At 36.3% G+C, this 12,589-nt stretch overlaps 1 pseudogene; it reads right to left on the reverse strand.

Moving 5' to 3' along the window:
- Positions 1-7,787: 7,787 nt before the first annotated feature.
- On the reverse strand, positions 7,788-8,888 carry LOC147494198 (chaperone protein dnaJ 16 pseudogene; annotated as a pseudogene).
- Positions 8,889-12,589: the final 3,701 nt, after the last annotated feature.

Raw genomic sequence — 12,589 nt, forward strand, 5'->3', positions numbered from 1 at the left:
GTAGCTTTTAATAGCTTCGAGAAAAGGAAGGTTTATCGTTAGATTTTTGAAAACGTTCCTAATCTCCTCAAAGTTTGTATCCCCTAGTTAGCATGGCTAATTTCTGTGAAACAGTGGTTTCTCTCTATATTTAGCGTGTGGCTCAACCGATGTCTAACCTTGGGTATCTGTTTCTTAGGTTGTGGTTTAACCGGTACCTCTACGCTGGTAGGCTCTTCGGTTTCTATTTCGCATCTAGTTCGATATCCGGTGTGGGGACTACTGGTGGGGTAACTATAGGCATAGTTACTTTGTTATCAACCACTTTACCAAAACGGAGAGTGGTGATGGCATTTAGCTCACCTACGGTTGTAGTTTCCGTACTAGTATTACCGTTTACCTCAAAGGTTGTTTGCTGCGCTTTAGGGTTTGATATCGCTTGGCCTGGAAACACGCCTTTTGGTTGGGCTTTCTCTTGGGTTAACTGTTGTATTCCCTGATTTATGGATTGTAAGATTTGTTGGTTTGATTGAGTCATTGATTGGAAAAGTTGTTGGGTAACCTGAATAAAGGCGTCGATACGATCCGGTTGTGTAGGTGTAGTAGTCACAGGTGGTGCGACTGGAACTATCTCACGTTGATTATTTATGGGCGGGTTGTGATAGTTATTATTGTTAACTGGAACAATACCTCTATTGGTATTATAACTATTATAATTACCCTGACCTTGTGCTTGACCTTGTCGTGGTTGCGCTTGGTTGTTATAATTATTATAATTCCCCTGACCTTGTCCTTGTCTAGGTGGAGCTTGGTTATAATTATTTGCTTGCCTAACATTTTGGTTAGGTGTAACTTGTTGATTGTTTCGCCAACTGAAGTTGGGATTTTGTCTCCATGGGGCATTAGGAATAGGATAGCTATTAATGGAGCAAACATTATCTTGCTCTAATTGTTGTTGTTCATAGGCGAGAGGACAATAGGAGTCAGGGTGCTCAAGACTCAAACAGAAATTACATGGGTTGGAGTTGACATTCATGACGGGGATAGGCTTTTGTTGAATAGAAATAGCCTCTACCTTTTTAGTTAGAGATTCGATTAAATTTTTAAGTTCTGGATCGGGTTTCATCTCAAACATACCGGCGCCTTTAATCATTGAAGAAGAACTAGCGGCGAGCGGGGGATATCATCACTACCCCCAATTATTATTAAGCGCTTTAGTTTGATCTTCTAAAAATTTGTAAGCCTCCGGGGCTCCTTTTTACTTAGGAAACTACCCCCATTCATTATGTCAAGGACTTCTTTATGGTGGTGTAGAAGTCCTTTGAAAAAGGCACGAACTAACGTGTCTTTCGCTAGGTTATGATGTGGACACTCTATAAGGAGATCGGTGAAACGATTCCAAGCCTCTGAAAATGATTCATGAGGATTTTGTCGAAAGAAATGAATCTTGGAAAGCATCTCATCCGTCTTTAGGGGTGGGTAAAAATGTTCCATAAATAGCTGAACAAGTTTAGCCCATGAGTCCACAGAATTAGGTGCTTGGGCAGTTAACCAAGACGCCGCCTTATCGGCTAAGGTGAAGGGAAATACCCTCAGTTTAATTTGTTTCGCACCAACCATAGGATGGTGGAATGTTATAAGGACTTGTTCAATCCTACGCATGTGCTGATAAGGTTTTTCATGGTCTAAACCATGAAAAATGGGTAACAAATTAAATATGTTTGGGGGGATTCGAAAATCCCCCACTGGGTCTGCTAGAACGATGCAAGATTGAGGGCTATCGCTCAAGGCTTTGTAAAAGTCGGAGAGAGGAGTCTCTCTTTCTTTAGCCATTATGTCAGGTGTGGTGTGTGGAATAGTAGCTAGAGGTGTAGTGATTGGTATACTAGATAGACGTGTTTGTTGACGTTGACGGTTAATTACGTTCGGTGTTTTTCTCCGGCCAGACCTTAATCTCATGCAAGTCTAAGTCTAAACACGACAACACTCCAAACAATCTTGATATACTAGTATAAACCTCTAACTAGAGATGCGAGGTGTGGAAGAAAAGAGTACCTGAATGCCTCCTTGCTTCGCTTACGAATAGCGTCTTGTTTCCGCGTGATCAGTGTGTATAACAAGTTAGAACACTGAAAACTTGAAGAAATGGAAAGTTTGAAACAAACCTGAGGAAATCGGGCAATTTCAGCAGAGGGCGCAGGTGTGCTCTGTTTGGGCACAGGTGCGCTCCGTGTAACTTCAAGTTACAGTGTTTGGCGTGGAAACCGGTTTGAAGCAGTCGCTTCGGGGTTCCAGCGTTTTAGCGCGGTGCGCTCCCGTTTAATTTTCGAGGAACTTTTCAATGCTGAAACGGACAACCACGGTATGAATCAAACAAGGGTGGATGGGTTTAATGGGACTTAAAAATGACTAATTATACTATGAAACCAAAGCTAAAGGTAACTAAGATGGCAGCGGCGCCATTTGATAAATGTAAAAATGATAGTTTTACCTACGAAATGAACGATAAAACTCAAAACGTAAGTAAAACTAAACGATATTACGTTCCTAATTTATCAAAGTTTTCTACTCTCAATCAAATTAAGATATAGTGGAGTAGGAAGTTCGTTCCACTCCTAGTTCTTTAGCATGCGATGGTTTCGTGTCAACTAATCAATCATAAGTCTAGTGAGAGATTTAACGAGGGAATTCTATACTACGAGGGGAATTCAATTAACAAGTTACGAATAACGAAATGATAGAATGCTAAGGGTTTGAATCTAGATAAAGAATTAAAGGGAATTGAATCCACCTTAACTCGACTTAATCCTACTAACAAAGACTCATCGTGATCCAAATTGAATGCTTCGCATATCAAAATAGTAATTCTAATCCCTAATTATACATGGCATTTCTACCAATTCATAACTAGCATGTGAGCGATTAAACTCATTCTCATGGTGAATTAATCGTTTCTAGAGTGGAATAACTATCACGACGATTTCTAAGTTTAACAAAGATCAAGCTTCATCAAGGCTTCTTCAACCCCTCTAATGGAGGTTTAGCCTTGATTCATACAACTATAATTTCCCATTGAATTAAAACTAGACATCATATAAAAATTCTATCTTTATGCAATTTGTCTAAACAATAATTGAAATCTTAGGTAATAACTGGGAAATGAATAACAAGTAATAAAGGAATTTAGATTTAAACAATTGTAAATGACAAAATCGAAATGAACAAGAATCTACTATTTTATTTATCTAATCGATGGAGAACAATGATTTAAGAGTTTAATCTAAAATAATAATTGAATTGAAACTAAACTTAATTAAAAACAATTAAAACTAGATCTAGAATTATCTATAGTTTAGGTCTAATTAGCTACCATTAACAAAGAGTTAATATTTTGTTTTTATATGCTTTAGATCCAAAAATCGTGCATGGGCTTGGAGCCATGTTTTAGGCGGGAAAATCGGGCCCAAAAACCAATTCTTTTAGTCCGAAAAGGGCTCTTCAGCTGGAGTTGGCTTTGACAAACTTTTCATCCACTTCTACTCTTCTGATTGGGTCAAGGCTTAGACCATTGGGAAGCTCTTTCCAAGCTGGTTGTTTTGACGTAAGGTAGGCTCAATTCTGAGGTCTGAGTCCAAAGATATGGTCTTCGGAAGTTCTGCTGACTTTGTGTACTGTTTCTGCCCGCGTGGACTTTGACTTTTCATCCTTTGATCGGGCTTTACAGAGGCTTTGTCTTCTTGAAAATTGGCCTTTAATCACAGAACTCCTTAGCAACCGACCTTTGCTTCTTTATCTCGCTAAAGTGGCACATTTCTGCACATAATAGACTTTGAAGCCTGAAATGCATAAAAACACGTAATCAATATTAACTCTTACTTATTATTCACATAATTGGTCTAAAAGTATGATTTTTAAGGGGTTAAAACTACAGTTTTGGGCTCTTATCAGTTAATTTTTGCCAAGAGTCACTGTATTGTTTCGAAGAGGCACCACTCACCTATAAATAGTGGATAAATTTGGAGAGAAAGACATACCAGATCACACAGAGTTCTAATCTTTCTCTTCTCCCCCTATTCTTAGTCAAATATTATGTTGTGTTCGCTGATTCTATAGAATTGAAGTGCTAGGTTTCTATAGAAGAAAATTCGTTCTATCTTGGGAGACAGTTTCCCATCAACTTTCAAGCACCGTGAGGGGGAAAATCTGTCTTAAGGACATAGTGAATCTTCACTAGGCTCAGATTTAATCATTGGTAAATTAAGTTCATTAGTTGAACTAAAAGGTTTGTTTGTTTGTTGAACTAAAGGTTTGTTCATGATATATTTGTTATATTAATTTGATTTTCTTGTTTACTTAACAATAAATATATTTTTGGAATAAGTTTCCTACATATTTGTGCTCCACAAAGAGGAAAACAAACATACCTAAAGATGCATTCTTAACATAACATTTTTCCCTCTTTATCTGAACAAAATAGAATCGTTAAGTACAAGGACCCTGGTCATCTCACTATACAACGCACCTTACACTACTAAAAAAAAGGGTTTATAAGCTCAGCTAAAAGGTGAGATATTAGAGTTTTTACTTCGGTTTTCTAGGAAAAAACAACCGAGATAAAATCCACTGAGGTAATAGAGTTCTATAAAACCGAGATAATAAGCTACAAAATTATCTCAGAAGTCTGACATCTTATCTAAATATATTATCTCAATTTTCTAAATAAAACCGATATAATATAGAATAAAACCGAGATAAATTGTTGATTGAAACCAATTAGTATAGAAGAAAACTGAGATGCTTTTTTATTGAACCCGAGATAATATCAAAAAATAACCATGATAAATTCTTTTGGAAAGGGAGATTGTTGGACAACCTTTTATCTCACCCTTTGTCATTTTTTATCATTTTTTGCTAGTATTGCTCATTACAATTAACCAGGAAATAAAAACCTGTCCCAAACCACCACATTTCTTTTTATATTCATAAACATCAACACCAATTAACAATTCCCTTTCATATTCATAAACATCAACACCAATTAACAAAAGCAACCCAACATAAGTAAATTCTTTGAAAAACGTATTTCATTAAGATAAGAAAGAACAATGTCGAACATGATCTTAACTTTCAAAGAGTACTAGTGATCAGTCATTTATTTATAGAACTCAAATATTGTATCAAGTACTATTCTTCGAACTATAATAAGACATTTTTTAACCTTTCTCTATATAGTTAAGAACTGAGACAGATGGTTCCTGCTGAATTTCCTCCTTACAGATGGTTCCTACTGAATTTCCTACTAAAAAAAAATTGAGAATCTAAAGAATATGTCCACACTCTGGAGCGGAACGCTTGGCAACCGAGGACTCAACTTGAAGTGCATCTTTAGTGGAGGCCCCTACCATAACAGAATTATATGATTGCTCAAGGAAATCATTACTATGTGTGTCACTGGAAGCTATCTCACCCTAATGAAGCTCTGGTAGGATAGATGCAGGGTCCTCACATTGCTTAATCGCACAATCTGTAATCAATTCAGAGATTTTTATACTTACCTAGATACCGAAGGTGCTATAAGAGAATGTTCGTCCTCCATGTATGGGTTGTTCGTCCAACAAGGCCCTTCCTCTTCCTCCCAACCAGAAACAACATATGAAGCCCCTGCTTCCTCCCAACTAGTACTAGGCTTAGCATCAGAGCCATGAGTCTCTTCAAAGAGAGAAGCCCATGTCCGTGTCGTAGGAAGGGTAATTTCAGCTCCAACTGCTGATGCTTCGTTAAAGAACTCAGCAGAAGCACCGTCGTCTGAAGTTAACTTCGGTCTGTCTTCGTTTCTAGGAGCATATCTTTGAAGAGGTCTTCTGATCGGTGCATTGTAGGGGCTAGTTGCAGAAGAAGACTCAAACAAGGAAAGGAGTTGAGCACTTTGTCTGTGATCAAGTTCAAACCGAAAGCACAGCTCATCCATGTAGTTTTTCTCTAGGACCTTCTTGTACTGGTCCTCTGGCAAGGACTTGCATTGTTTCCTGATACGAACAAGGACCAGGGAAAATCAAACATCATGTGATCAGAATACAGTATATATAGAGATATCACTAAAGAATTAGGGAAAAGAAGTATGCGGCTGTACTTGGGCAGGAAATTGAGTCTGGTCAAAACCGTTATTTGTCCATGCATGTGAGTTGATGTTTAATCGGCCATGACTAGTTGCCTCGTAAATGCCGTGTAATTTCCTACCATTGTAGTTGAATAGGAATATCGGCAACCCTGGCTCAATATTTTTTATATACGAGAAATGCCGAATTGGTAAGCCTGCACAAAAGTTAATAGAGATTTAATGAAAGTTCAAACCAAAACATAGTATAAGTTATTAGAAATGAAAATAAATTAATATGAAAGTTAGATATGTTAACAAACTACAAAAAAGTTTTATTAATAGAAAAATCTGGGATTTTAAACAAATAAACTCATATCTAAAAATTCCAAAATCGCTATGCACCTATGTGCTTTACTTAGGCGCCACTACAGGAGAGCTCTGACAATGTCATTCAGTGGATTATCGCATAATTGAAGAAAAAGGTATGTGTGATATTATTGAGTGGAAGAAAGCCAACAACACTCACTTAAGAAAATTTGCCGCAGTGGCGTTGCATCTATTAGTTAAGTTTGAATTTAAAAGATATGAATGTTCTCTGTATGCTTTCTTTCTAGATCAACCGACAGCTCTCCAATAAAAAGTTATAGATTATGTCTAAAGCTGAAAATCAATCAGAATACCCCCTCATTTATTGATACCCTAAGTGAAATAATGGAACATGTAAACATGTGTGGCTTTTCTCTGGGTCTCTGGAATCAAAGTAGCTTTTCGGGGTCGACTCTACTGTATCAACCAAGTCCAATCCGGTAAAATGTTAATAAGGGGGGTGTGTCCTTAATTATTACTTATATACGTTATCTGTTTTTTATACTACGCATAATTGCATAAACATAATTGAAGATCTACTAGAGAAGTAGTTTAAAAAATCCCAATTTTGGGGGTTGTAGGCTTGTAGCTAGAGACAAAATAACATGCTTTAAGTAATATGCAGTTAAAAGCTGAAGTACTACTATACTAACCAAATAACAGGTTCCTTAGGCACTCGCCCATTATCTCATGTTTACAGCCAAATATTACCGCACCAAGCTGCTCTTTTGTATAATGATATGAAGGTGCACTGCTATTAACACCAGGGGTATGTGGAATTCTGTCTCCCAAAGTGTGTGTTTCGTTCTTCTTTTTCTTTGAGTGTGTTTCTTTTCTCCGTCCACCTGCCATTTTGTTAAGCCACAGATTCACCAAAGACATTAATCATTGATATAAGAAACCATGACTCCCATACAAATTGAAGCATAACACTTAGAGATACTCAGAGACAGACAAAAGAAAAACCTCGATCACATGTACTTTATTTTTATTTTTTTTTTAGGCATGGAACAAGCAAAATGCTTATAAATTGAATAACAAGAGAAGCAATAATAAATTGCATGAATTTTACAATTGCAGCATTTATCCTTTACATGCAGGATTATGCAAATATTGTACCAAGAGCATCATCTCCTTCACCAATAAGCCATCAATTCATGGATGTGGGAGGAATAGGAGAGCAAAATGCCAGACCAAGGTTGTAGTTGAGCGAATGCACAACTGCTGCAAAAAATGTCGAGTACAAAGAGCAGATCACCCTTAAGTTGTTGGGAAGTCATTCAACAATTGTTCAGATTCAGATAGTGTACAACCCAAGAATATGACAGAATCGGACCTTTGGTACACATGAAGACCCATTAGGAAGACAAATCATATGCTCCAATTCAGCAAGGCTTGTCCTTATCCATTTTCAAGCGAACCTTGAACCATTTGCTTTTTTTCGGCCTATCCTTTGCCCAATGTTTTTTACGACTGGTTTGGCATTCTTCTTCCTTCTTGGATTCTTTGAAGGAGTCACTGCTTTTGCTACTACTCGAACTTCGTTTAAGAGGAGGAGCAGTTGAGTAGGAGGCATGGACTGTGTTTCTTTGTTTCAGTAGTTCATCAATAGGTTGCATTTCCTGTGTATATCTACTGACCATCTCTGTGAATTGTGCCAACACCTCTCTATACTTGGTTTCAAACTTGGATAGTTCCACCCTTTTAGTCAAGATTCGAGCTTCCACATCCCTGAGTTTATCCTTTTCTTCTGAAAAAGATCCAGCACAAAGAACTTCTATTACGTAGCTTGCACTTTTAAAGAAGTTGTCACCATAAACAGAAAATACATGGGTGCCTGCTTTTAGCTCAGATATTTCACATGCTAAAATCCATCCAATTTTTTAAGGAAAGCAGTATCGGGATCCTTTGCTGCTACCACCGAATTGACTGCTTGATTGATCCAACCGGTAAACAGGAAAACCAAGAAATACATCCCAGCTGAGGTACATTTTCTAATTTTTGCGCTCTCCTCCTACAATGCCAGGCTTAATCCACCATTATCCTCCGGTTCAAAATAAAATAGCTTAAACTTGCTCTTGTCCGATGATTGGACTCGACAGACAAGGCATGCTTGTGCTTCCTGTTCGGTTATGTCGACAGAATAAAAGTGAGCACACTATTTCTCAACCTTCTTAGAACAAGATTGTCCCAGCTGAAGTGGATGAATAGTAACCGCACCATTTAGTGCTTCCTCCAACACAGTTGCTGATACAGTAGTCTTTATTGCCACACCTAGCTTACTAAAAAGTATAGCGAACATGGTGTTGACAGTTCCCAAACTCGATAAGTCTAGCTCCAATTCTTGACTTTCTGCTTCAATAGCCTCAAAGCCAGCAGTATCATATTGATGATGTTTATCTGGATCAGACAAAATATTGTAAGAAAATATGGATTCCTTAAACATATCAACTGCTTCAGAATCATCTCCTTAAACATTTCATTATAGTGAAATACTAAGTACCAGGTAACAACTTCCTTGCAATGTACCATATAGAGACGACTAGCATCTAAAGAACCAACATGCATAACAGAGAGAGAACAAAATTGAGATGAATCGAAGAACGAGGGTCTGTGGACTATAATGAAAAAATAAAGCAAGTAACATATCCGATGGAGGTTTGAGGAGAAATTAAAGAGAACAAAAGCTGAAGATCATAGATTTAAGAAAAAATATTGGGTTCTTGTGGCAAGAAAATCGAGGGACACTTGAAAGGCAAACGGTGATTCATTAAAGTTAATTCTATTGATTGCTTTCTCTTTTCACCCTATTTGTAGTCCTCCCGGAGACCTTACGTTAGGTGATACTTTCACCACAACTGCTCTTCTAGATCTAGGGGTGAGTGTTAATTTACTCCCATTTTACATTTATAAATAACTAGGTATACACGATCTAAAACAGACTAAAATGACTTTGTAGTTAGCCGATAGTTCGATTAAGTATCCTAAGGGCATAGTTGAAAATATTCTTGTTAAGGTACAAGACTTATATTATCCAGCCAATTTTGTCATTCTAGACACAGAAGTTGCTCATGACTCTGTTCTTATCATCTTAGGGCGTCCTTTCTTGGCAACTGCCAATGCCTTCATTAATTGCCTCGATGGTTCAATGTCCATTTCCTTTGGAAACCTTAATGTTGAGATAAATGTTTTTAAGATGATGTAACAGACACTAGACACGACTATAGATGACAAAATTAGCATGATAGAAAGTCTCACTCAAGATTATTTTAACAAAGCTTTTCTAGAAAACCATATGCACCAATTTCTTTCCTTTGGCAGTATTGAGGATTCTTACATCCAAGAAATACATGCCCTCTTAGAATCTACTCCTATCATATCCATGATCTAGTTCCTGAGTTTGAAGAACTCTTCCTGAACAAATCTACGTTGTAGAGGAGAAAGACCCTCTTGAATCCCTCATTCCCACTCCTCCCACCCCTGAGCTTAAACCTCTTCCCTCTGAGTTAAAGTATATTCATCTGGATCCGGATGGCACTCATCCGATTATTATATCATCTCACTTATCTACTAATGAAGAGGCAAATTTGATTATGGTTATTCGTGAACATTCGTTCTGTGATTGGTTGGTCTTTAGACGACAATAAAGGTATTGACCCTAGCGTATGCAAACATCGCATACATTTGGAGGATAATACGAAAACCTCCCATGAGCCACAACGTCATTTGAACCCTGCCATGAAGGAGGTAGTTAGAGCGGAAGTTTTGAGATTATTTGATGCTGACATTATATACCCCATCTCAGATAGTGAATGGGTGAGCCTAGTTCATGTAGTCCCTAAGAAATCCGGTGTTACAGTCATTCATAATGCCGATGTAGAGTTAGTTTCCACCTTAATTCCTATAACGTGGCGGATTTGTATTGATTATAGGAAACTTAATGCTATGACACGTAAGGATCACTTTCCTTTACCCTTTGTCAACCAAATGCTTAAACGTCTAGCCAGCCATGCTTACTATTGTTTTTTAAACGGCTACTCTGGCTATTTCTAGATTATTATTGACCCTGATGGCTAAGAGAAAACTACATTTACATGTCCCTTTGGTACGTATGCGTATAAAAGAATGCCATTTGGCCTTTGTAATGCACCTGGTACTTTCCATCGTTGTATGCTACATATTTTTAGTGACATGGTGGAGAAATTCATGGAAGTGTTTATGGATGATTTTTCCATTCATGGGCATTCCTTTGAAGATTGTCTTTCAAATATTTCTAAAGTTTTGAAATGGTATCAGCAAAAGAACTTAGTCTTAAACTAGGAAAAATGTCATTTTATGGTTACTAAAGGCATAGTTTTAGGTCATATTGTTTCTAAAAATGGAATAGAAGTAGATAAAGCTAAAATAGATAAGATAGCATCTCTGTATATACCACGGACTGTCCATGACATTAGGGCCTTTCTAGGCCATGCAGGTTTCTACAGGTGTTTCATAAAAAAAAATTCAAAAATAGTTAAGCCTTTAACCCAATTGCTTTTAATAGATGCCATTTTTTATTTTAATTATGACTGCATACAGACTTTTGAAACTTTAAAAGCTGCTTTAACCTCTGTACCTATCATACAACCACCAGACTGGTCTAAACCTTTTGAACTTATGTGTGATGCTAGTGATTATGTCGTTGGTGTTATGCTATAACAGAAGTTAGATAATAAGTCCACAATTATTTTTTAGGACTATTTAGCTTTTGGGCCACTTTTTAATTGGATAATTTGCAGTTAGTCACCAATTAATCGTTTATTTTTATTTAGGACAAAATTGACGATTACCTATAAATATTTTATATATTGACACATTTACCATTAGGACCAAACTCTACTTTATAGTTAAAGTTTGAGGCCAAACCCTAATTTTGATATAAGACTTGGGTATTTAATTAAAGGCCTAAATTTGTTCTAATTCCTATTGTATGCTATAATTATGATGCATATTTCATGTAATTGATAATTGACCCTAAATACAATAGCCAATTCAACTCTAAATTGACATAAAATTAGCTGCTAATTAGGGTGTACAATTTTATGTTTTTGGTACCATTAAACAATAATTTTAGAGTGTTAATATTCTCCTCTTGTTATGTCTATAAACTCACCCTTAAAAAATTATATTATCTATTATACCCCTCTATTCTTCCACCTTTCCCATTAGCATAAGTTCGTTCACCACCGCCTCCTTAAAAGTTAAAACTCTCTAATTGGATAAACTGGTCACTCAAATATTCACTCGATCTTTTTTACAAACATTTATTATATTATAATTTATACCTAATGATAGCAATTGAATCAATAATAGATTGTTCAACCCCATGACTAACACTGGTAATAAATCGTACGAGGTGTTCTACAATCAGTCATCTTTATATATATGTAAGAATCTTGTTCAAATTTAGGCTTGAGATAGTCCAATTTAAACAATATCTTACAATTATTTTAGTATAAAAGCTAATGAAAAGCAAACACCTTCTAACCTCTAATCTATTCATAATAATATTTGTGAAGTTTTGTTTTGCTCCTACTACAAAAAACATTTGTGTAATGATCGAGACTATTTAATTTGTACAATTATGCAAAAATTAATAATATGCATTTTGTTTTGCTTCCACCCATCACTTTTGGGTCATATTTGCATGTGTATGTTAATTAACTTGTTTTTTTTTCCGATAATTTTTTTTAATTAACTTGGCTTAGATGAATTATGTAAATTGGTTAAGTTGTTGTCACAAAAAGATTCTTATATATATAGCCATTGAATCAAATCTTAGATTTTGTGTGTTTGACTATTACTTAGAATTTTTAGTATTTGGTCATACTATATTAATAGTAATATTTGTGTTTGGTCCACAAGTAAGTCACGTGTATGGCATGCACAGGGTATTTTAACCATTTTTAGGAAATTATAGATGGAACAAGACGGTCAACTCAAAGTCAATGCAGTCAACCATCAATTTTGGCCTAAACGCAAATAAACGATTAATTGATGACCAACTGCAAATTATCTAATTAAAAAGTGGCCCAAAAGCTACATAGCCCTATTTTTTATGCTAGTAAAACCTTAAATGATGCTCAACGTAATTACACTACTACTGAA

The sequence above is a fragment of the Coptis chinensis genome, chromosome 6, assembly GCF_015680905.1.
Source record: "Coptis chinensis isolate HL-2020 chromosome 6, ASM1568090v1, whole genome shotgun sequence".
NCBI lineage: Eukaryota > Viridiplantae > Streptophyta > Magnoliopsida > Ranunculales > Ranunculaceae > Coptis > Coptis chinensis.